The sequence below is a fragment of the Chlorocebus sabaeus genome, chromosome 14 (genome assembly GCF_047675955.1).
Source record: "Chlorocebus sabaeus isolate Y175 chromosome 14, mChlSab1.0.hap1, whole genome shotgun sequence".
NCBI classification, from domain to species: Eukaryota; Metazoa; Chordata; class Mammalia; order Primates; family Cercopithecidae; genus Chlorocebus; species Chlorocebus sabaeus.
Genome location: NC_132917.1, coordinates 55,038,269 through 55,061,386, shown reverse-complemented (window position 1 = coordinate 55,061,386; position 23,118 = coordinate 55,038,269). Strand labels below are relative to the sequence as shown.

General features: G+C 44.7%; 2 long non-coding RNA genes across 2 annotated transcripts in view; one reads left to right on the top strand and one right to left on the bottom strand.

Annotated features, from left to right (window-relative positions):
- Positions 1 to 5,895: 5,895 nt before the first annotated feature.
- Positions 5,896 to 15,821, top strand: LOC140713329 (uncharacterized). The gene is made up of 3 exons (XR_012095290.1): positions 5,896 to 6,146; positions 11,857 to 11,926; positions 15,727 to 15,821. It is a non-coding gene; the product is annotated as an uncharacterized lncRNA (long non-coding RNA).
- The window catches only part of LOC140713328 (uncharacterized), a 38,173-nt gene continuing 24,960 nt past the window's right edge, over positions 9,906 to 23,118 (bottom strand). The window contains exon 3 of the long non-coding RNA XR_012095289.1: positions 9,906 to 10,197. This is a non-coding gene — a long non-coding RNA (uncharacterized lncRNA). The remainder of the gene's footprint in view (positions 10,198 to 23,118) is intronic.

Below are 23,118 nucleotides of genomic sequence, written 5' to 3'. Positions count from 1 at the left end.
TATTGCTTTATTTGAAGTGATGGAATTCTTCCCATTAATTCTGTAAAAATGTATACAAATGTTTAAGCAGCAGATGGTGCAGGAAGTTGGATGCAGTGATCAAGTACACAGGCAGAGAGATCCAAGTTCAAATATGAATTTGAACTTTGGCACTTTACATCTTGGAGTCTCCATTTTCTGACTTGTAAAATGAGGATGATGATTTCTGCCTCATGAAGTTGATGTGAGGACTAAATGCACTATTTCAAAACAGAGCCTGGATTACAGTAGGTGCTTATGAGTGGACTCTGATGTTCTTTTGTTTTTTGTTTTGAGACAGTCTTGCTCTGTTGCCCAGGCGGGAGTGCAGTGATGCAATTTCAGCTCACTGCAATCTCCACCTCCCAGGTTCAAGTGATTCTCCTAACTCAGTCTCCCAAGTAGCTGGATTACAGGTGTGCACCACCACACCCAGCTAATTTTTGTATTTTTAATCGAGATGGGTTTCATCATGTTAGCCAGACTAGTCTCGAACTCCTGATCGCCCTGGCCTGCCTTGGCCTCCCAAAGTGCTGGGATTACAGGCGTGAGCCACCGCGTCTGGCCAACTCGGATGTTCTTAGCACATTAACTTTCTGTATTTACCTTCTTCCTTCCAAAGCAATCCAGGTAAAGGTGTTAAGTCATTCTGGTGTGGTGATAAGAACCCAGAAGAATCTAAAGTGAAGGTTGGTGAAGTTCTCTTTTTAAAAGGTGAGATGTGATTACTTTCAATAGCCACATATCTCGTGACTACCGTAGTGAACATAGCAACGTCAGAGCACATGAATTAGAATTGTGATATGCAAGGCTAAGCCCAGCCTGTGGACTGAGTGACAGACCAGTGGGCAATTGGGAAATGTTTCAGGTTTTCCAATGGAGAATATTAAGATCAGAAATGTGGAGAATGCCATAGTGACCAGCCACTGACACCCTCCTTCAGGGTAGACGGGAATTTCGGAAAGCTTTGTGGATTATACAGACCCTGCTGCAACTACTCTGCACTAACATTTGAGTGCAAAAGCAGCCATAGACAATAATGAAATGAATCAGTGTGGTTGTATTCCGATAAAGCTTTATTTACAAAAACAGGCAGCAGGCTGGATTTGACCCACAGGCAATAGTTGTCAATCCCAATCTAGAGTTTTATTTTCTTAAAATTGTAGTAAGAGCATGATATAGTTTGAGTATTTGTCTCCACTCAAATCTCATTGTAATCCCCAATGTTGTAATCCCCAATGTTGGAGGTGGGGCCTGGTGGGAGCTGTGTGGGTCACGGGGCTGTATTTCTCAGGGCTTGGTGTTGTCCTTGAGATAGTGAGTGAGTTCTCACAAGATCTGGTCATTTGGCCGGGCGCGGCAGCTCATGCCTGTAATCCCAGCACTTTGGGAGGCCGAGGCGGGCGGATCACCTGAGGTCAGGAGTTTGTGACCAGCCTGGCCAATATGGTGAAACTCCATCTCTACTAAAAATACAAAAATTAGCTGGGCATGGTAACGCACGCCTATTATCCTAGCTATTCCGAAGGTTGAGGCAGGAGAATCGCTTGAACCTGGGAGGTGGAGTTTGCAGTGAGCCCAGATTGCGCCGTTGCAGTTCAGCCTGGGCGACAAGAGTGAAACTCTGTCTCAAGAAAAAAAAGAAAAGAAAAGAAAAGAAAAGATAAGAAAAAAGAAAAGAAAAAAAGGGTGTGGTGCCTCCTCCTGACTCACTCTGTCTTGCTCCTCCTCTGGCCAGGTGACATGCCTTCTCCTGCTTTGCCTTCCACCATGAGTAAACCCTCCCTGAGGCCTCCCTGGAAGCTGAGCAGATGTCAGCAGCATGCTTCCTGTAAAGCCTGCAGAACTGTGAGCCATTTACACCTCTTTTCTTTATAAATTACCCAGCCTCAGGTATTTATTTACAACAGTGCAAGAACAACCTGACACAAACACTTAACATAAAATCTACCTTAACAAATTGTTAAGTGTACAATACAGTATTGTTAACTATAGTCACAATGTGGTACAACAGATCTCTAGAACCTGTTCATCTTGTATAACTGAAACCTTATCCCACTGAATAACAGCTACCATTCCCTGAGCCCCTTACAGCCCCTGGCAGCCACCATTCTATTCTCTATACGAGTTTGGCTATTTTAGATACATTGTGTAAGTGGAATCATGCAGTATTTGTCTTTCTGTGACTAGTTTGTTTCACTTAGCATAATGTCCTCAAAGTTCATCCATGTTGTCATGTATGGCGGGATTTTCTTGTTTTTTAAGGCTGAACAATATTCCATTTATATTCATACCACATTTTTTTTTAGACAGAGTCTTGTTCTGTCACCCAGGCTGGAGTGCAGTGGTACTATCTTGGCTCACTGTAACTTCTGCCTACTAGGTTCAAGTGATTCTTTTGCCTCAGCCTCCTGAGTAGCTGGGATTACGGGTGCGCACCACCACACCCAGCTAATTTATATATTTTTAGTAGAGACAGGGTATCACCATGTTGGTCACAGGCTGATCTTGAATGCTTGGCCTCAGGTGATCCACCCACCTCAGCCTCCCAAAGTGCTGGGATTACAGGTATGAGCCACCACACCTGACCCCTTACCACATTTATTGACTTGTCTGTGGATGGGCATTTAGGTTGTTCCATATCTTGACTATAATAATATAATGATAATGCTGCAATGAACATGGGAGTGCAAATATCTCTACCACATCTTGATTTCAATTATTTTGGATAAATACCCAGAAATAGGATTGCTGAAACATCTGGTAGTTCTATTTTTAATTTTTTGAGGAACGTCCATACTGTTTTCTATCATGGCTGTACCATTTTACAGTCCTACCAATAGTGTACAAGGGTTCCAATTTCTCCACATCCCACCAACACTTGTTATCTTTTATTTTTTTCATAGTAGCCATCCTAATAGGTGTGAGGTAGTTAGAACCTTATTTTCTAATCTCAGCCCTGGGGATTTGCTTCTGCTGCATTCCTCTTTCCAAGAGCATCTTTCTCTCACCCCAGGGGGTTCTAGGATCCCCGCAGGGGTCACCTGGGCACAGAGCCCCAAATCCTGTCTGAAGATTTGCTTCAAGTAGTTTTGGGTCCTGGAGGGGCCGGGAGCTCTATCCACCATTTTTGAGAGAGATGGGAGAGAGCATGTGTGCAAATCCTTCAGGGGAAACCCCCTGAAGACTTTATTACTGGGAGCAAAGTATCTACGTCCTGTGTTTCCATTTGATCATCTGTTAGGTGTGCAGTTATATGCCTCCATGATACCCCATATCATTGCTTTGTAGCATTTAGATAAACTATAATTATTTGTGTGATCGTCAGTTTAATGTCTCCCTTCCTTCTTTCCCTCCACCCCTCAAGAAAGTGCCCTGAAGGTAAGGCCATGTTTGAGTTGCTGTCCATGGCTGTATACATAGCATCTAGCAGAGGGATCAACTCAAGATACATGCTCAACAATAAATACCTGCTAAATGATGAATGTAAAAGTTCAGTCCCTCAAGTCATCCGCAGAACTTTCTCAGATTACATTCACCAGACTTCTTCTTTCTAGCACTGTGAGGGAAAAGTTTGATTTTCAACTGTTAATGGACTCTAAGCCTGAAAAACAAGACATATATTATAGGGTTGGCTTTGACCAAAGGCCTGCCACCTCTGGCCTCAGAAGTTTTCTTGGTAAGTATGACTGTGAGCTGGAAATAAACAGCTGCTCCGTTTATTTACCAATTGGCAATGATTTCTTGGAGGGAGATAACATTAAGAACTTCAGGAACACTTCCTTTGAAACTTGGGAATAGTTATTCATTCAATACTTTTTTTATCTCTCTCGGAGAGTATAACTTTTAGAATTTTTGTAGCTGTTATGCCTTCTTTTAAAAATCTTTTTTGTTTTTGTTTTTGAGACAGGGTCTCACTCTGTCACTCAGGTTGGAGTGCAGTGGCATAATCTTGGCTTACTGCAGCCTCGACCTCCTGGGCTCAAGTGATCCTCCCACCTCAACCTCCAGAGTAGCTTGAACTTCAGGTGTGCACCACTATGACAGGTTAATTTTTTTATTTTTATTTTTTTTGTAGAGACGGTTTCTCACTATGTTGGCCAGGTTGATCTTGAATTCCTGCTCTCAAACAATCCTCTGCGGCCTCCCAAAGTGCTGGGATTACAGTTGTGAGCCACCCTGCCCAACCTGGTGTGCCTTTTTCTGATCTATTGTCAACTGAGGATTTTTCCTCTTCCTTCTACCATGTAAACATTAACAGCAGCAGAAGAAAGTGAAGTGCCGAATCCTATATTAGTACACCTGTTGTAGAAGTGCAACCACTTGAGCAATCTCAGAGTGGACAGAGTTAGCTAACCTTTTACAAAGCAGGCCAGCAAAGTCCTAGACAGGAAAGGCCACTGGGAGAGTTTCCTGGGGCTCAGCCAGGCTGCTGCCTTGTTCACACCCCCAGGAGGGTAAAATGCTCTGGGTTATCCATAGGTCACTCAGTAGTGGTAAGTGAGAGGAAGGGGAGGTGAGCGGGAACAGACATATTGAGGACAGGGCTCATACAACGTGACTTTGTCGTTCCAGCCACCTGGTGTCCTCCGTGGGTTTCAGATCCCAAGCTAATGCCCCCTTTTCCCTACTATGGCAATGTTGAAGGCCCCTTCAGCACCCCTATTGCCCTTCATACCATAACTTGGCTGAATAACTCCAGTCCCCACCTTGTCCCATGAATTCTCACTGGTTTCAGTGTGGGGTTCAGTGTGGTTTCCTGGTCTTCTCCCTTCCCCTTTGCTTGAGTGATGTAGTGGGTTGAACGCATCCCCCCACGAAAGTATGTCTAAGTCCTAACACCTGGAACCTATGAAGGTAACTTCCCTTGGATAAAAAGTTCTTTGCAAATGTAATGTAAGGATCTTGAGGTCAAATCGTCCAGGATTTAGCGGGGGGACCATAGATCCAAGGACACCTGAAGAAGAGGAGAGGACACACAGACCCAGAGGATATGGTTATGTGAAGATAGAGTCAGGAATTGACAAGCACCACAAGCCAAGGAACACCAAAGATGACCAGCAGCCACTAGAAGCTAAGAGAGAGGCATGGAACACATTCTCCCTCAGAGCCTACAGAAAGAGCCAGCCCTGACAACACCTTCACTTTGGACTTCTGGCCTCCATCAAATGAGAGAAGTTTCTGTTGTTTTACGCCACCCAGTTTGTTAATTTGTTATGGCAGTGCCAGAAAACTAGGAGAGTATAATTTGGAAAAGACCTTTAAGACCTGAGTGTTATCTACCCACATTGTCTTTTCAACAGCATTGTGTAAGCTGATGCAACCAGGGCTTGCAGGTGTTGAGGAAGAGTGCTGGGTCTTGTGTTGTTAACCATCAGCCCCTAAAGCCAGTGGCTGTTCATGGCAGATAACACCTCTCTTATTCTTATCACCTGAGAAAGTGAGAGAACAGCCATGCAGCTTAGGGACCACTCAGCTGGGTGGGGAGGGGTGGAAAGGGCAGTCCTTTGAGCAGGGTCACAGGACTGTCCTCTCCCCACGTCTCCTTTCTGCTTAGCACATAAGCAGGAAAAGAACAGTGTCCCTGTCCACAGCAACCGCACCAGTTAGACTGCAAACACAATCCTTTTCTTTTCTTTTCTTTTTGAGACAGAGTCTCGCTCTATTACCCAGGCTGGAGTGCAGTGGTGTGATCTCGGCTCACTGCAACCTCTGCCTCCCAGGTTCAAGCGATTCTCCTGCCTCAGCCTCCCGAGTAGCTGGGATTACAGGTGCCTGCCACCACGCCCAGCTAATTTTTGTATTTTTAGTAGAGATGGGGTTTCACCATCTTAGCCAGGATGTCTCGATCTCCTGACTTCGTGGTCCGCCCGCCTCGGCCTTCCAAAGTGCTGGGATTACAGGCATGAGCCACTGTGCCCAGCTGTCCTTTTCTTAAAGGATAGAATTTTTCTCAATGGGGCAAGGCAATGCAACATTCACAGTCAGAGAAAAGAAATCCTCCCATCCTCACTGTTCTCTTTGGTCTTTTCCTCTCCCAGGCACCAGCCCTTTCACCTGATGTCAGAGCAGCACAGCTGAAAGCTGTAACCTGGGTGATGTGGAGGGCGACTAGCAGGCATGCACAGGTGAGATCCCCTGGGGCAGGCCTGCAGGGCCAAGGTGGGGCATGGCTCGCTTTGGCTGTTTTGGTTTTCAAAATATTTAAATGCTGAAAGTTCATGTTAGTAGTTGGTATGTAATGATCTTAATTTGTTCTGTTGATTGAAAAAAACATTCTCTCGTTTTACAATAGGGATTTTTGGCAGTCACTAAATGGTGCAGTGCTATTGCCTCAATTAAGACATTTCTGTCGTCGTATTTATGCCACATGTGTTTGCTTTCGTGTCTCATTTCATTTGAGTCTCCCAGTAGCCCATGAGAGGAGTAGAGCAGGGATTCTTACCCCGTTTTAAAGGGAGAGAACTGAGGCTTACAAGGCTTAGGGGATGAATAGTGGGATAATAGGAGAGAATTTCAAGCTTGGGGAGGAGCCTGAAACAGCCAAGAAATCTTTGTGGCTAGAGAGCAGAGCATGTGAGTGAAAGACATGGGGGAAAGCTCTGTCGTTTGAAGAGGTGCCTGGAGAGGCAGCTGGGGGTGACTGGGAATGCTGACCAAATGGTAAGAAAATGAGGGAAACCTGTGGTTTGAGAGCAGGGTATCCTTCCTGGAGTCTGAACATTCAACAAGAGGTGAATTTGGGGAAACCGTCTCTCCTTAACCAAATGACTGCCCAACGTAATGATGCTTCATGATAATACAGTGGATGAACTTTGTCCTCTGCCATGAAGAGTAGAGGCGGGTACTCTTTATTATACTTTAAGGCAGTTTCACTGCATCATGGGCCTGGCTATCAAACGGGGTCCCCCTACACAAGGCAGCATTTTGGGAAGTTGGCTCTACCGGGCACCAGGAGGCCTGAAGTAGTGGATGTGACCGTTGGGTTGTTAGCCCGAGCGGCCCTGAGCTTTGAGAGGAGGAACTTGGCACCTCAGCAGGAGGCCTGTCCTCAGCGGGTCTGACACATCACATTTGCTTTTTGATTTGCACACATAAAATGAATCTCCCCAACAACCCTCTCCCCAAAGCCTCATCAATTAGAACTGCTTTTGTCCTTAGCATCCTTTTGTGGACCAGCTTGGAAATTAGTTAGAAGGAAGAAGAAAGGGAAGTTGTCTTTGCGGGTAGTGGCACTGGAGAGCTGGCTGCTAATGAAGGAGTCCTGAATGGTGCAATTGTGCTGCTGTTTATATAGTTTTTATTTTAATTTGCATCCGTACCAGGCTCGAATCCCAAGAGTCATTCAGCCGTGTTTGGAGCTTTTATCTCCTTCCATGGGGCCAATTCTGCCAGCTTATCATTTGCCTCAAGGAAATTAATGTGGCTCTCCCCTCCCTTCACTTTTATCATGTGCTGTTGAATTGTTTATACATCCATGGAGAGAAAGAAAGACTCTGCAGAACTGTAGAAGGAAGTTTCTCTCCTCACATTGCTGGCTCATCTGAGACTCAGCTCTCGGTTAAAAGGCTTATAGACCCAAGGTCTCAGAGAGCAAGGCCTGGAATTAAAGCAGGAGGATGGAAGGGAAGGGAGGGGACACAGCATCAAAGGCCCAGGCCTCCTGCTGTTTTTTTCTTGTCTCCATATAGCTGTTTTCCTCCTTGACAAAGTACGCCTTCCCCAGGACTTTCAGAATAGAGAGCAATGATTGTATCTGGAAAGACCCTCTTCTCACATTGTATTGGGTCAGAAATCCTGGTGCATGCAGGGGGCTTTGTCCTTGGGGCCCCTCCCTCATCCCTATCTTAGCTTTCATAAGGCAATTCCTGCCAACTTCAGATGATTTCAAATCTCTATCTCCAGCACTCCAGTTCCAGAAATGAAAAGACTTAGATGCTGCCCTCCAGGAGTCATGGTTTGGTGGGCATGAAAGAGGTTATAAAAGGCAGTGTACAGTGTGCACCAGGTTACAGAGGAGCTCATGGGTCCAGAGGCCTCAGGGAGAGCTTCTGGAGAAGGAGCCTCCAAACCATGCCTGGAAGGGGAGGAGGCTTTTTTCAGTCTAGGTCAAGCTGTGTAACCAAGCACATAGGCTGAGAGGGCATGAGGATGGAGGGACATGCACGACTGTGCTGTGTTTGTGGGCGGGGGGACAGGGGTTTGGTCAGTAGGGGGAATGGGGAGAGCCGCTGGAGTGCTCTGGGCTGGCAGGACCATGCTGCATAGGCCTGCGGCAGGTTCCGCTTGCCCAGGGCTTTGTGCCCATGTGAAGGGAAATGAGATTTCAGTCTACAGCTGAGAGGTCGGGGGTGAAGAGAGAGCCATGGGGGAAACCGAGCTGATAGAAGACATTTAGGGTGTTTAAATCTCTCTGTGCCCGCAGTGGGGTGGGTGGTCTGGACAGGGTGAGAGGGCACCTGTGGGGAGGCTGTAGTCACAGTCCAGGCAAGAGAGGCAGGCATCTACCCAGTAGCAGCAACCACCGCACATTTCAGAATCCAGCCCTTCCACATGACTCCCATCTAGTCAGTCACCATTTCCTGCCCAGTCTGCTTCTGAACACTCCAGAATTTAGTCTCTGCTGTCTATTCCCACTGACATGGTCCAGGTATTCGTTACTCCTGTGTTCTCCTAAAGTGTGGTTCTGGTCTGGCTCTTTCCTGGCTCCGTAGTGTCATTGCATAGAGGACACCCTCAGCACCGTATGGCTGGCCCCCTCTCTGGCCTCCTCTCCAGCCACCCCCATTTCATGCTCTCCTCTTCTCATGCCCTCCTCTTTGCTCTTAGTCTCCAGTTCCTGGAAGCTGCCTTGCCCTGGGGCGTTTCAGTTCCTTTTTCTGCATTTAGAAACACTCTCTCTGCTTGGTGAATTCTCATCCTCTAAAATGTAGTTCAAAGATCATCTCCTGGGAAACCTTCCCCAGCTCCCCAGACAGAAGTGCCTGCTTCCTCCTCTGCCTGGCCAGAGCCCTGTCTTTATGCGTCTCTCCCTGGCTCCTCCTGTTGAATTCTAGGTGACAGTTTATGCGTCTCTCTCCTCCGCAGGACTGCCAGTTCCTTGAGGCTGTACCTGGTAAAAGGCCAGTCTAGAGGGCAGAAATGTGTCTCCCCAGGCCGTTCACCTTTGTAACAACAGCTCCCCACTCTGCACCTGGCTCAGGGTATTGATTTGTTTGTTTGTTTGTTTGTTTTTTGAGACGGAGTCTCGGAGTCTCGCTCTGTCGCCCAGGCTGGAGTGCAGTGGCCGGATCTCAGCTCACTGCAAGCTCCGCCTCCCGGGTTCACGCCATTCTCCTGCCTCAGCCTCCCAACTAGCTGGGACTACAGGCGCCTGCTACCTCGCCTGGCTAGTTTTTTGTATGTTTTAGTAGAGACGGGGTTTCACTGTGTTAGCCAGGATGGTCTCGATCTCCTGACCTCGTGATCCGCCCGTCTCGGCCTCCCAAAGTGCTGGGATTACAGGCTTGAGCCACCGCGCCCGGCCATGTATTGATTTGTTGAATTCAATTAAGTAGGCAGTCGGCATGACTCAGGAAAGTGGACAGCCTGGAAGAGAATCTAGATGTACACTGTCCATTAGAAATAATGCGAGACACATTTTAAATTTTGTAGTAGCCTCATTTTTAAACAACGTTAAAAGAAACAGGTAATCAAATGTTCATAGCTACTTTATTTGCAGTAGCCCCAAGCTGGAAACAATCCAATGCCCAGCAAGAGGCGAATGTGTCAGCAGCAGTGAATCCGTATGGGTCTGTGGCAGTTTGATTCTTGCCGCCTCAGGGGAAATAATTCATCCAAGGGGCATAAGGTATGGTGAGAGACCGAGGCAAGTTTTAGAGCAGGAGTGAAAGTTTATTAAAAAGTTTTAGAGCAGGAACAAAAGGAAGTATAGTACACTTGGAAGAGGGCCAAGCGGGCAACTTGAGTCCAAGTGTGCTGTTTAGCCTTTGACTTGGGGTCTTATACACTGGCATGGTTCCGGGATTTGTGTCTCTCCTCCCTGGATTCTTCCCTTGGGGTGGGCTGTCCGCATGCGCAGTTGCCTGCCAGCACTTGGAAGGGGCCGTGTGCACAGGGGTTTATTGAAGTTTTGCACATGCTCACTTGAGGTATTCTTCCCTTACCAGCTGAGTGTTCCTAGAGGAAGGTCATAGACCAGTGAAACTTTGCCATGTTGCCTCTTAGTGTGCATGCTTGAGCCCACTCACCCAACTTCTGACATCTTATTAGGAAGCGGCTGATCGCCAGCTGCAGGTGTTCTCTGTCTACTGGGAGCCTGCCTTTAAGTCCTGGCACTGGCAATGACCAATTATTATTTTAGAGAGACAGTTTAACAACCACCTGATGGTCACCTGACATGCCTGGAGGTGGGGGCCCTCTGCTGCCTTGCTCATATCTGCCTAGCTAACTGCTCTAACAAGTGGGTAAACAAACTATGATATATAACAGAATACTACTCAGCAATAAGAAGGAATGAACCACTGATACATGCAACAACATGGATGAACCTCACATTAATTAAGCTAAGTTAAAGCAGTAAAAAACACCTATTACTGTATAATTTTATTCACATAAAATTCTAGCAAATGCAAACTCCATAGGCAGATCAGTAATTAGGGATGGGGGATTGGCAGGAAGGACTACAGCAGGGCATGAGAAAACTTTTTGGGGTTGACAGAGATGTTCATTATCTTAATTGTGATGATGGCTTCATGGTATTGTATATACACATGTCAAAACTTACCAAATTGTGCAGTTTATTGTATGCCAATTATACTTCAGTAAAGTGTAAAAAAAAAATGAAGCAGAATAATTTAAATGTTTTAACACCATATATTGAAAATGTTATCTTTTAAGCATATAATTAAGACTGGGCATAGTGGCTTATGCCTGTAATCCCAGCACTTTGGGAGGCTGAGGAGGGCGGATTACTTGAGACCAGGAGTTTGAGACCAGCCTGGGCAATGTGGTAAAACCCTGTCTCTATTAAAAATACAGAAATTGGCTGGGAATGGTGGTGTGCACATGTAATCAAGCTACTCAGGAGGCTGAGGCATGAGAATTGCTTGAGCCTGGGAGGTGGAGGTTGCCGTTAGTCAAGATTGAGCCACTACATTCCAGCCTGGGCGACAGAGCAAGACTCTGTCTCAAAAAAATATATATATACATATGTATGTATATATATGTAATCAACATAAAAATTACTAGTGAGATTTAAAAACTATTATTTTTGTGCCATCTTTGAAATCTTATGTGCATTAAAAACATTTTTTTAAATAGAAATGGGATCTCACTATGTTGCCCAGGCTGATCTTGAACTCTAGGCCTCAAGGGATGCTTCCGCCTTGGCCTCCCCAAATGGGATTAGAGGTGTGAGCCACCATGCCTGGTGCTATGTGCATTTTACACTAACAGCACAGCTCACTTCAGACTCACATTTCAAGTGATCAATAGCCACATGTGACAAGCGGCTACTGTGTTGGACAGCAGAGATCTAGACCCTGTAGTGAAAACCCGGATCAGAATTGTTTCCTCCTCAGGACTGGGCAAACCCTGAGCAAGTAACTCCTCACATTTACGTCTGAAGTGGTTTTGAGCTGCCTCAAAAGCCCTTTTCTGTGGGCCTGAAAAGCTTGGGCACTCAGGGGCTGCAGGTCAGAGGCTGGCTCTGGAAAATTAGATTGTAAACCTAGAACTCTGTGTTAGCTCCCACCTCCCGTTCCACCCCCCCTTTCTTCTTCCTCATTTAAACCTGAACAATAACATTCTCTTTGCATATTTGCTTTCTGAGAACAGCTGTTTATGTCAGGAAGCAGACGGCACTTCACTGACTGCATGCAGGAAGTTGGTGCTGCTCTGAGCTAAGGTGAGTGCCTGCTGGGTGGGCATCAGCCTCCGAGAGATGGAGTGAGTCTGGGGGCTGCCTTTGGACTTTGGGGCATTAGCCTCTGAGAGATGGAGTGAGTCTGGGGGCTGCCTTTGGACTTTGGACCTGGGGGAGTCCTATTACTGAGTGGCCTTGGACTCCACACAGACCTTCTCCAAGTCTAGGATCTGCTTTCCTATTTCTTCAGCTTCTGTCAAGAGGTCAGGAGGAGTGGGGAGAAGCAGGGAATGCTGATGGCAGTGAGATAGGAGTTCACAAGATACAGGTCTTAAAGACCCCACAGATAAAACAGGATGCGGTCAAGAAGCTGGTCAAAATCTATCAAAACCCAGATGACCACAAAAGCCATTTCTGGTTGTCCTCACTGCTCATTACACACTAATTATAATAAATTAGCATACTAAAGGAAACTCCCACTAGCGACATGACAGTTTACAAAAGCCATGGCAACTGTCTGGAAGTTACCATATATGGTCCGAAAGGGAGTGGAACCCTCGTTGTGGAAATTCCCCACCCTTTTCCCAGAAAGCTCATGAATAATTCACTCTTTGTTTAGCATGTGATCAAGAAGTCACCATCAAAATAGCCACCCAGCAGCCTTTGGGTTGCTCTGCCTATGGACTAGCCACCCTTTCATTCCTTTACTTAATAAACCTGCTTTCACTTTGCTCTCTTGGCTCCCTCTACCTATTTGGAGCCAAGAACCCACGTGACTTTCTGGGCTGAACCCCAGTTTTGGGGTTCACCCTGTGACATCTGGATAAGCAGTGCCTTTACCAGCCCTGTGGTTGCTGGGTCCCCTTAAGGGTTATCTGGCAAGGGCTATGTTAAGGACAGTGAGAGCTATTTATCGTTCTGTCACTTAACCAACTCAGGGTCCCTAAGTTTCCCTTCTTCTCAGGGCCTCAGTTTCTCCCTCCATAGAATGGAGGAATTGGAATAGACACCTCAAGGGTAACTTACAGCCTTAACCAGATGTGTGCCATCACGCCCGGCTAATTTTTGTATTTTTAGTATCACCTGACCTCAGGTGATTTGCCTGCCTCAGTCTCCCAAAGTGCCGGGGTTAGAAGCATGAGCCACTTCGCCCGGCCTAAAAGTTTCAAACACACATAAAAGTGGAGAGCATAGTATAACGAATCCCCATATTCCCATCACCCATCTTCAGCAATTAACGTACTGCCATTCTTGTTTCACCTGTTTCCCCCAGCTTCTACTTTGTTTTGTTGGCAGTTCTAATGTTTTTAAAGCAAATTTCTGGTGTCTCATCATTCCTCCCATAAATACTTGGGTAGGTATCTAACAGATAAGGACTTTTGACAAAACATGGTATACCATTAACACAACCAACACGGTTAACAGTAATTGTTAAAATATCATGTAATAAAAAAAGAAATATGTAATAATGTTTTCAGTGTTTTTTTGTTTTTTTTTTTTTTTTTTTTTTTGAGATGGAATCTCACTCTGTTGCCCGGCTGGAGTGCAATGGCGCCATCTTGGCTCACTGCAACTTCTGCCTCCTGGGTTCAAGCAATTCTCCTGCCTCAGCCTCCCAAGTAGCTGGGATTACAGGTGCACACACCCACGCCCGGCTAATTTTTGTATTTTTAGTAGAGACGAGGTTTCACCTTGTTGGTCAGGCTGGTCTCAAACTCCTGACTTCAGGTGATCCACCCACTTCGGCCTCCCAAAGTGTTGGGATTACAGGCGTGAGCCACCATGCCCGGCCAATGTTTTCAATTTTTCTGATTGCCTTCAAAATATCTTTTACCACTGGTTTGTTCAAAATGGTAAAAGAATGTTTGGGGCCTTAAAAAGTATTAAAAATACTTTAGGCTGGGTGCAGTAGCTCATGTAGTAATCCCAGAACTTTGGGAGGCCGAGGAGGAAGGATCACTTGAGTCTAGGAGTTAGAGACCAGCCTGGGCAATATGGCAGAACCCCGTCTCTACTAAAAATACAAAAATTAGCTGGGCCTGGTGGTGCACACCTATAGTCCCAGCTACTCAGGAGACTGAGACAGGAGGATCACTTGAGCCCAAGAGGTGGAGGTTGTAGTGAGCTGAGATTGCACCACTGCACTCCAGCCTGGGTGAAAGAGTGAGACCTTATGTAAAAAAAAAAAAAAAACCCAAAAAACAAAATTTTTTAAGAGTATCATCATATGATATGTAGTGAATTAAATGCTTGTTTTTCCTTTGTACACTGAAGACAGATGGGGGCCCAGGACTTTTGCGTGACTCTTGGACATCTCTGTTCCAACCTACCATCAGGAGAGTGGTATTCATTACTTTCCTAATAACTTCCTGTTTTTGCTCTAATCTTTCTTTGTCCTGGCTCATCTTTTTGAGTTTTTGCAAGCCACATCCCTTCATGGCAGCTCTTGAATCAGTCAGGCATGAACTGAAACCCTTCTGTTACTTGGTAGCTCTGTGACCTCAGGCAAATTACCTCTCAGAGCCTCAATTATTGTAAAATTTGGCAAGATCTATTGTAAATGTGGCGAGATCTTGACTTACTGCAACCTCCACCTCTTAGGTTCAAGAGATCCTCCTGCCTCACCACCATGCCTGCCTAATTTTTGTATTTTTCGTAGAGATTTTTGTATTTTTTTGTTGTTCTGGCTGGTCTCGAACTCCTGGGCTCAAGCAATCTGCCCACCTCATCCTCCCAAAGTGCTGGGATTACAGGCATGAGCCACCACACCCAGCCCAACATGATATTTTAATATATGTATACATTGTGAAATGATTAACACAATCAAGCTGGTTAACATATCCATCACCTCACATACTTTTTTTTGGCCATCTTAGTATGTATTTTTCCTGATATATTTCTATTTACAAATACAAGTATGCCCTATAGAAATGTATGATTTAGTGGGGAGTATACATGTTTAAATATAAACATAAACATTGTGCATATTGTTAAAACAATTCACTTTTTTCACTTAATACATCTTGGAAATTTTTCCATGTCAGCGCTCAGTGAACAACCTGGTCTTTCTAACTGCTGCATAATATTCCTTATTACGACTGTTCCATAACTTATTAAGCCATGCCTTTACTAGAGGACATTCAGGTTGTTTTCAATTTTATGCCTTCACAAACAGTTTTGTAGTTAGCATTTTTGTACGTGCTTTTTCAGGCACACGTGCAAAGTATTTCTCAAGGTTAGACATTAGAAGTAGAATGTACGATCAAAGAGCATGCACATTTTAAAATTTAATGTAACCTAATTGTCCTCCTAACTTCCAGTGCTGGATGTTTTTTGTCTTTTTAATTATCACTACTCTTTTTTCTTTTTTCAAAAGACAGAGTCGACCGGGCACTGTGGCTCACGCCTATAATCCCAACACTTTGGGTGGCCGAGGCGGGCGGATCACGAGGTCAGGAGGTTGAGACCATCCTGGCTAACATGGTGAAACCCGTCTCTACTACAAATACAAAAAATTAGCTGGGTGTGGTGGCGCACACCTGGAGTCCCAGCTACTCAGGAGGCTGAGGCAGGAGAATTGCTTGAACTCGGAAGGCGGAGGTTGCAGTGAGCTGAGATGGCACCACTGTACTCAAGCCTGAGAGAAACTCCGTCTCAAAAAAAACCCAGAGTCTTGCTTTGTCAGCCACCCAGGGTGGGTGCTGTGGTGCAATCATAGCTCTCTGTAACCTTGAAACTCTTAGGCTCAGACAATCCTCCTATCTCAACCTCCTGAGTAGCTGGGACTACAGCTCTGTGTTATTACTACTAGCTAATTAAATTTTTTTTTTTTTTTTTTGTAGAGACAGGATCTCTCTCTGTTTCCCAAGCTGGTCACGAACTCCTGGGCTCAAGTGATCTGCCTGCCTCAGCCTTCCAAAATGCTGCAATTACAGGTGTGAGTCACTGGCCTGGACTAATGGTTGCTAATCTGATGAGAAAATAATGATATTTTAGTATTTAAGTGTATTTATCTGTTTACAGTGAGATTTGACATATTTTCCTTTGCTGTTGGCCATTTGTATTTCTGCTACTGTGAATTGCCTCTTTATATCCTTTGCCTCCCACCCCTTTTTCTTTTTTTCTCTTTTTTCTTTTCTTTTTTTTTTTTTTGAGACAGTCTTGCTCTGTCACACCTAGGCTGGAGTGCAGTGGCGTGATCTCAGCTCACTGCAACCTCTGCCTCCTGGCTTCAAGCGATTCTCCTGCCTCAGCTTCCTGAGTAGCTGGGATTACAGGCGCCTGATATCACACCTGGCTAATTTTTTTGTATTTCTAGTCGAGACAGGGTTTCACCATGTTGGTCAGGCTGGTCTCGAACTCCTGACCTCAGGTGATCCATCTCGGCCTTCCAAAGTGCTGGGATTACAGGCGTGAGCCACTGCGCCCAACCCTCCCTCCCACCCCCCCCCCCCTTTTTTTTCTTTTTTCTTATTGAATTGTAGGGATTGTTGGTATACTGAATATTAGTTCTTTGCTTATGATACCTGCTTCAGATATTTTAATATGCCACTTGTCTTTTTAACTTTCCCTGTATCTTTTATTGTTCTGAATTGTGGGTTGCTATGTTGCCTGGGTTTTTAATCCTTTTGTCTTCCTGGCTTCTATGTTTTTGTACCTTTCTTAAGAAGTCCTTCCTTATCCCATGGTTATAAACATGTGGAAACCATTTTTAGGTTGCAGTGAGTTGGTACTGTCCCCAGGGGCCAGAATCTGGTTGGCTTTTGGGACTTAGGAGAGAAGCTCAAGTGGATTGGATTTGCTCTGGGGGTCTAGAACTCCACATTTTCCTCATCGGAAAGAGCAATGCACAGAAGCCATGGCTGCATGGATGGTCACCACGACCAGAAGCAAGTCTAGACAGAGTGCTTTAAGCTATTGCTGTTGTCTTCCACCCTAGAAGGGTGCAAAAAAAATGTGAGGCCACCCTGACGACCCAGTTTTTGGAGAGTTCCATCCTTTCCCTGCAAATTCCTTGACATAGCAGTCCCAGAGCAATGCAGATAAGTATAACAGGAGTAGTTTTGAGCACATGCTCTGTCCTCAAAGGCAGCTGCCATGTAGTGGAAAAAACAGTCACAGTCCCAGTGTGGTGGGTCATGCCTATAATCACAGCACTTTGGGAGGCCAAGGCAGGAGGACTATTCAAGCCCAGTAGTTCAAGACCAGCCTGGGCAACAAGGGAAGATCTCGCCTCTACAAAAAATAAAAAAAATTAGCCAGGCATGGAAGAACACTTAAGCCCAGGAGGTCAAGACTGCAGTGAGCCATGATGGCTCCCCTGTACTCCAAGTCTGGGAAACAGAGGGAGACCCTGTAATGCACCATGCTAGGTAGGGTATAGAAAGAGTGATTCTGGGGGAATATCTGTTCTTTTAGAAATGGCCCCATCCACAGAGGTGTTGTAGAACAGTAGAACAGAATCAGACATCTGTGATTGAGTTCTAGCTCTGTCCTTGTGGGCCAATCAGTGAGCTTTTCAAGACCTCAATTGCCTCTGTGGAAAATGGGAATTATCCCAGCTTGTGTGGGGTATTATGAAGATGGATGACATGATGAATGGGAAAGTGGGTTTTATGTGCCCTAAGAAGTATAATATGGACTTAGTGTTTGGGGACACATGAAGAAGAGGATATGGTCTCTGTCCTCAAAAAGCTTGTGATGTATACACATAGAAACATAAAACAGGACAAGATAGGAAATGATCAAGTTGTCAAATTGTATGGTAGTGGAAGTTGGAGAAGATCCAGTGTTCAGGACCAGAGTAAAATCCTGTCTGTGACTGTGCTCTTACGAAAGCTGCCAAAAGTGTAAAATGAAATGAAATCATCCAAAGGTGATCATCTTGTCAGCCTGAGTCTTTTTGTCTTGTCTTGTTCTGAAGGACAGTGGAACACCTCTTGGGGCAGCTTTTGTCCTGGGCTCCTGGCTCTAAGGCTACCTCTTTCTTTTTTTAATTAAAAATTATTTTTAAACTTTTATTTTAGATTTAGGGGTACATGTGACGGTTTGTTACATAGTTAAACACGAGTCACAGAGGTTTGTTATACATAATATTTCATCATCCAGTATTAAGCCCAGTACCCAATAGTTATCTTTTCTGCTCCTCTTTCTCCCCCTACTCTCCTGCTCAAGTAGATCCCAGTGTCTGTTGTTTCCTTCATGTTCATAAGTTATCATTATTTAGCTGCCACTTATAAGTGAGAGCATGCAGTATTTGGTTTTCTGTTCCTGCATTAATTTGCCTCCAGCTGCATCCATGTTACTGCAAAGAACATGATTTCATTCTTTTTTATGGCTGCATAGTATTCCATGGTGTATATGTACCACATTTTCTTTATCTAGTCTGTCACTGATGGGCATTTAGGTTGATTACATGTCTTTGCTATTGTGAACAGTGCTGCAATGAACATTTACATTAATGTTTCTTTATGATAGAATCATTTATATTCCTCTGGGTATATACACAGTAATGGGATTGCTGGGTCGAATGGTAGTTCTGCTTTTAGCTCTTTGAGCAATTGCCACACTGCTTTCCACAATGGTTGGACCAATTTATACTCTCACCAACAGTGTATAAGTGTTCGCTTTTCAGGCTGGGCGTGGTGGCTCACACCTGTAATCCCAGCAGTTTGGGAGGCCGACGCGGGTAGATCACGAGGTCAGGAGATGAGACCATCCTGGCTAACATGGTGAAACTTCGTCTCTACTAAAAATACAAAAAATTAGCCGGGCGTGGTGGCAGGCGCCTGTAGTCCCAGCTAGTTGGGAGGCTGAGGCAGGAGAATGGCATGAACCCGGGAGGTGGAGCTTGCAGTGAGCCGAGATCGCGCCACTGCACTCCAGTCTGGGAGACACAGCAAGCCTCCATCTCAAAAGAAAAAAAAAAAAAAGTGTTCGCTTTTCTCCACAACCTCACCAGTATCTGTTAGTTTTTGACTTTTTAGTAATAGCCATTCTGACTGCTGTGAGATGGCATCTCATTGTGGTTTTGATTTGCATTTTTTTTTTTTTTTTTTTTTGAGGCGGAGTCTCACTCTGTCACCCAGGCTGGAGTGCAGTGGCCAGATCTCAGCTCACTGCAAGCTCCACCTCCCGGGTTCACGCCATTCTCCTGCCTCAGCCTCCCAAGTAGCTGGGACTACAGGCCCCCGCCACCTTGCCGGGCTAGTTTTTTGTATTTTTTTTAGTAGAGACGGGGTTTCACCAGGTTAGCCAGGATGGTCTCGATCTCCTGACCTTGTGATCCGCCCATCTCGGCCTCCCAAAGTGCTGGGATTACAGGCTTGAGCCACCGCGCCCGGCCTTAGATTTCTTTCTTTTTTTTTTTTTTTTTAAGTAGAGACAGGGTTTCTCCATGTTGGTCAGGCTGGTCTCGAACGCCCGACCTCAGGTGATCCACCTGCCTCAGCTTCCTAAAGTGCAGGGATTACAGGCGTGAGCCATCGCGCCTGGCCTGATTTGCATTTTTTTAATGATCAGTGATATTGAGCTTCTTTTTCATATGCTTGTTGTCTGCATATATGTCTTCTTTTTTTTTTTTTTTTGAGACAGAGTTTTGCTCTTGTTGCCCAGGCTGGAGTGCAATGGCACTATCTCGGCTCACCATAACCTCTGCCTCCCGGGTTCAAGCGATTCTCGTGCCTCAGCCTGTTGAGTAGCTGAGATTACAGGCATGTACCACCACACCTGACTAATTTTGTATTTTCAGTAGAGACGGGGTTTATCCATGTTGGTCAGGCTGGTCTCAAACTCTTGACCTCAGGTCTCAGGTGATCTGCCTGTCTCGGCCTCCCAAAGTGCTGGGATTACAGGTGTGAGCCACCATGCCTGGCCTTTTTAGAGATGGAGTCTCCCTCTGTCGCCCAGGCTGGAGTGCAGTGGCGCCATCTTGGCTCACTGCAAGCTCCGCCTCCCGGGTTCATGCCGTTCTCCTGCCTCGGCCTCCCCAGAAGCTGGGACTACAGGTGTGCCATGTGCCAGCTAACTTTTTGTATTTTTAGTAGAGACAGAGTTTCACCATGTTAGCCAGGATGGTCTGAATCTGCTGACCTCGTGATCCACCCACCTCGACCTCCCAAAGTGCTGGGATTACAGGCGTGAGCCACTGCGTCCGGCTTTTTTAAAATTTTTGAGACAGTCTTGCTCTGTCATGCAAGCTAGAGTGCGTTGGTGAGATCTTGGCCCACTGCAACCTCTGCCTCCTGAGTTCAAATGATTCTCCCACCTCAGTCTTTCGAGTAGCTGGAATTACAGGCATGTGCCACCATGCCCACCTAGTTTTTGTATTTTTAGTAGAGACAAGGTTTTACCACTTTGGCTAGGCTGGTCTCGAACTCATGACCTCAAGTCATCCACCTGCCTTGGCCCCCCAAAGTGTTGGGATTTATGGGCGTGAGCCACTACACCTGGCCATATGTCTTCTTTTGAGAAGTATCTGTTCATGTCCTTTGCCCACTTTTTAATGGGGTTGTTTTTCTCTTGTAAAGCTGTTCAAGTTCCTCGCATTTTACTTTTAAGGCTTTAATTCATCTTGAGTTGACTTTTTTCTTTTGTTTTGTACAGCAGTTTGCATTATTGAATTGATTTTTGTGTATAGTATAAGGAAGGGGTCCATTTTCAGTCTTCTTCTTATGTGTAGCCAGTTATCCCAGCATCATTTATTGAATAGGGAGTCTTTTCCCCATTTTCCCCATTTTGTCAGTTTTGGTGAAGATCAGATGCTCATAGATATGTGGCCTTATTTCTGGGCTTTCCATTCTGTTTCACTGGTCTATGTGCCTGTTTTTGTACCAGTACCATGGTGTTTTGGTTTCTGTAGCCTTGTAGCATAATTTGAACTTGGGAATGTGATACCTCCAGCTTTGTTCTTTTTGCTTAGGATTGCCTTGACTATTCAGGCTCTTTTTTGGTTCTATATAAATTTTAAAATAGTTTTTTTCTAGTTCTGTGAAGATTGTTGGTAATTTGATAGGAATAGCATTGAATCTGTAAATTGCTTCGGGCAGTATAGCCATTTTAATGATACTGATTCTTCCTATCCATGAGCATGGGATGTGTTTTCCATTTGTCTGTGTCTTCTGTGATTTCCTTGAGCAGTGTTTTGTAATTCTCATTGTAGAGGTCTTTCACCTCCCTGGTTAGCTGTATTCCTAGCTATTTTATTCTTTTTGTGGCAATTGTGAATAGGATTGCCTTTCTGATTTGGCTCTTGGTTTGAAGCCTGCCTCTTTGTTTTCCTTTGATTTAGCCTTACATGCCTGCAAGGCTTTTATCTACCAAAGACTTTGCCTCCTTGGTTAAATGACCCTGTGAGAGCTTCTAGGTATCAAACCAGGAGCCATCAAACTGGATCTAGATGGAAAGGCGGAGAAACTGGCTATTGGGGCCTCAATACACCCTATGCTGTGCCCCCTCCTCAGGAATTCAGTCTTGTTCCATGGTGTGTCCCCAAAAGAATGAAGAAATTCATCAGAGAAGGATACTGACAAAAGAGAGGGGGTTAGGGTGATTCTCTCAGCTCAAACTTGCTGCAGCATCTATGTGTGGGGCTGGCAGTTGCACTGTGGTCTCTGGAGAAGAGTCCTGTGACTGGCTTCTGCATTATTTTGCCTTTGCTCAGCTGTGGGCCAGTACAATAAAGATACAAAGTTCCTAGTCCATCCCTGAATGGGCCATTTTACTTCCCAAGACCAGCTGCCTTACAGAGAGATGCTGGACTTCATTACAAAGGGAGATGGTGACTGAATAGTCCTGGTTAGGGATAGCTACACAATTTGCAAGGCCCAGTGCAAAATGAAAATGCAGAGTCCTTATTCAAAACTTAGGAAAGAAAAGTGCTATTAAAGGTGCTTTATATAAACTTTTTCCTTCAAAAAGATCTTGTTACTTATAAACGTAATAGGCATAATAGTGTTACACGAGTAACAATATAAACTTAAAAATGCAAAAAGCCACTTTTGGTGTCATATGGTATTATATTATATAATAAGTGATAATTACCAATGTGATATCTTGATCATAAGATTTTTCTGGCTTACTTTTTTGCAAATTCATTTATGAGGTCATCAAAAGTTTTACTTTTAGCAACTTCATTTTCAATTGATATAATTGAAAGTGACAGTCATTTTTGGCAAATACAAGATCTCAGATAATTTTTGACAGTTTTTAATTTTGCGAATAATCTTTCTGCTGATGTAATTGTTACTGGAGCTCTTAAGTGTATTTTATAGGCTGGGACAGCATTGGGGTAAATTTCTGATAAATTATTTTAAAATATAAATTTTAGTACATCTAGAGTTGATGATAGCCTTCAAGTAAGTCTGAATTTAATTTCAAATATAAATTTATGAATGACATTTTAATGTTTCCTTTGGCATTTTCTGCAACTTGCTGAGGTCATACGAGAATCAAAAGTGGTTTCATGATTTGTATATAGTTTAAAATGCCTATTTATGCATTCTATTGCTTTATCTTCCATTATATAAATTAATTTTAGATTTTCTTTCTTGTTAATAATTGGCTTATTCCTTATAAAATAATGCTCTTTCTGCTGATGCAATGGTCTCTACATTTAATTTCTATTTCTAAGTCTGTGGATGTGCTGTAATAATTTGAAACTAGAGATTCCAAACTCATTGGATAATTCTAACAACTCTGATTGATAGACTTTATTGCAATGTCCATGTGTACATTTGTATCTTGTGGTATTAACTAATTTAACAACAAGGTTTACTGCTTGAGCATTGGCAGTTCCTGTCCCAGTGCTCTGGCTGGAGAGTTATTATTTGTGCAGATGGTGCAGGGACAGGCTCTGGGGATGGGTGTGTGTGCAGGTCTCCCACCTCTGTCCTCGTGCTCCCTCGTGGAGTTTCTACCTCTTCTGGGACTGTGGCCACTACTGCCACCTAAGCTTCTGCTGCCCCCACCACCACTGTCACTAATCTGGGCTCAGCTCTGCTTCTGGGTGCTGCCCAGCACACTGCCTGCTCGTGCCCATAAGACTGACCCATGTGTGCGTGGACTGCTGCCAGCTTATCTTCCCTACTGACATGCCTGCTCCATCCTCTCATCAGACATCACTTACAAAACACAAATTCAAAGATAAAATTATTATGAATTTCAGACAATAGCCACAGAACATTAAACCAACTATGGGGTTCTTTTGGAGCCTTGGGGTTGTGCAAATGACTACA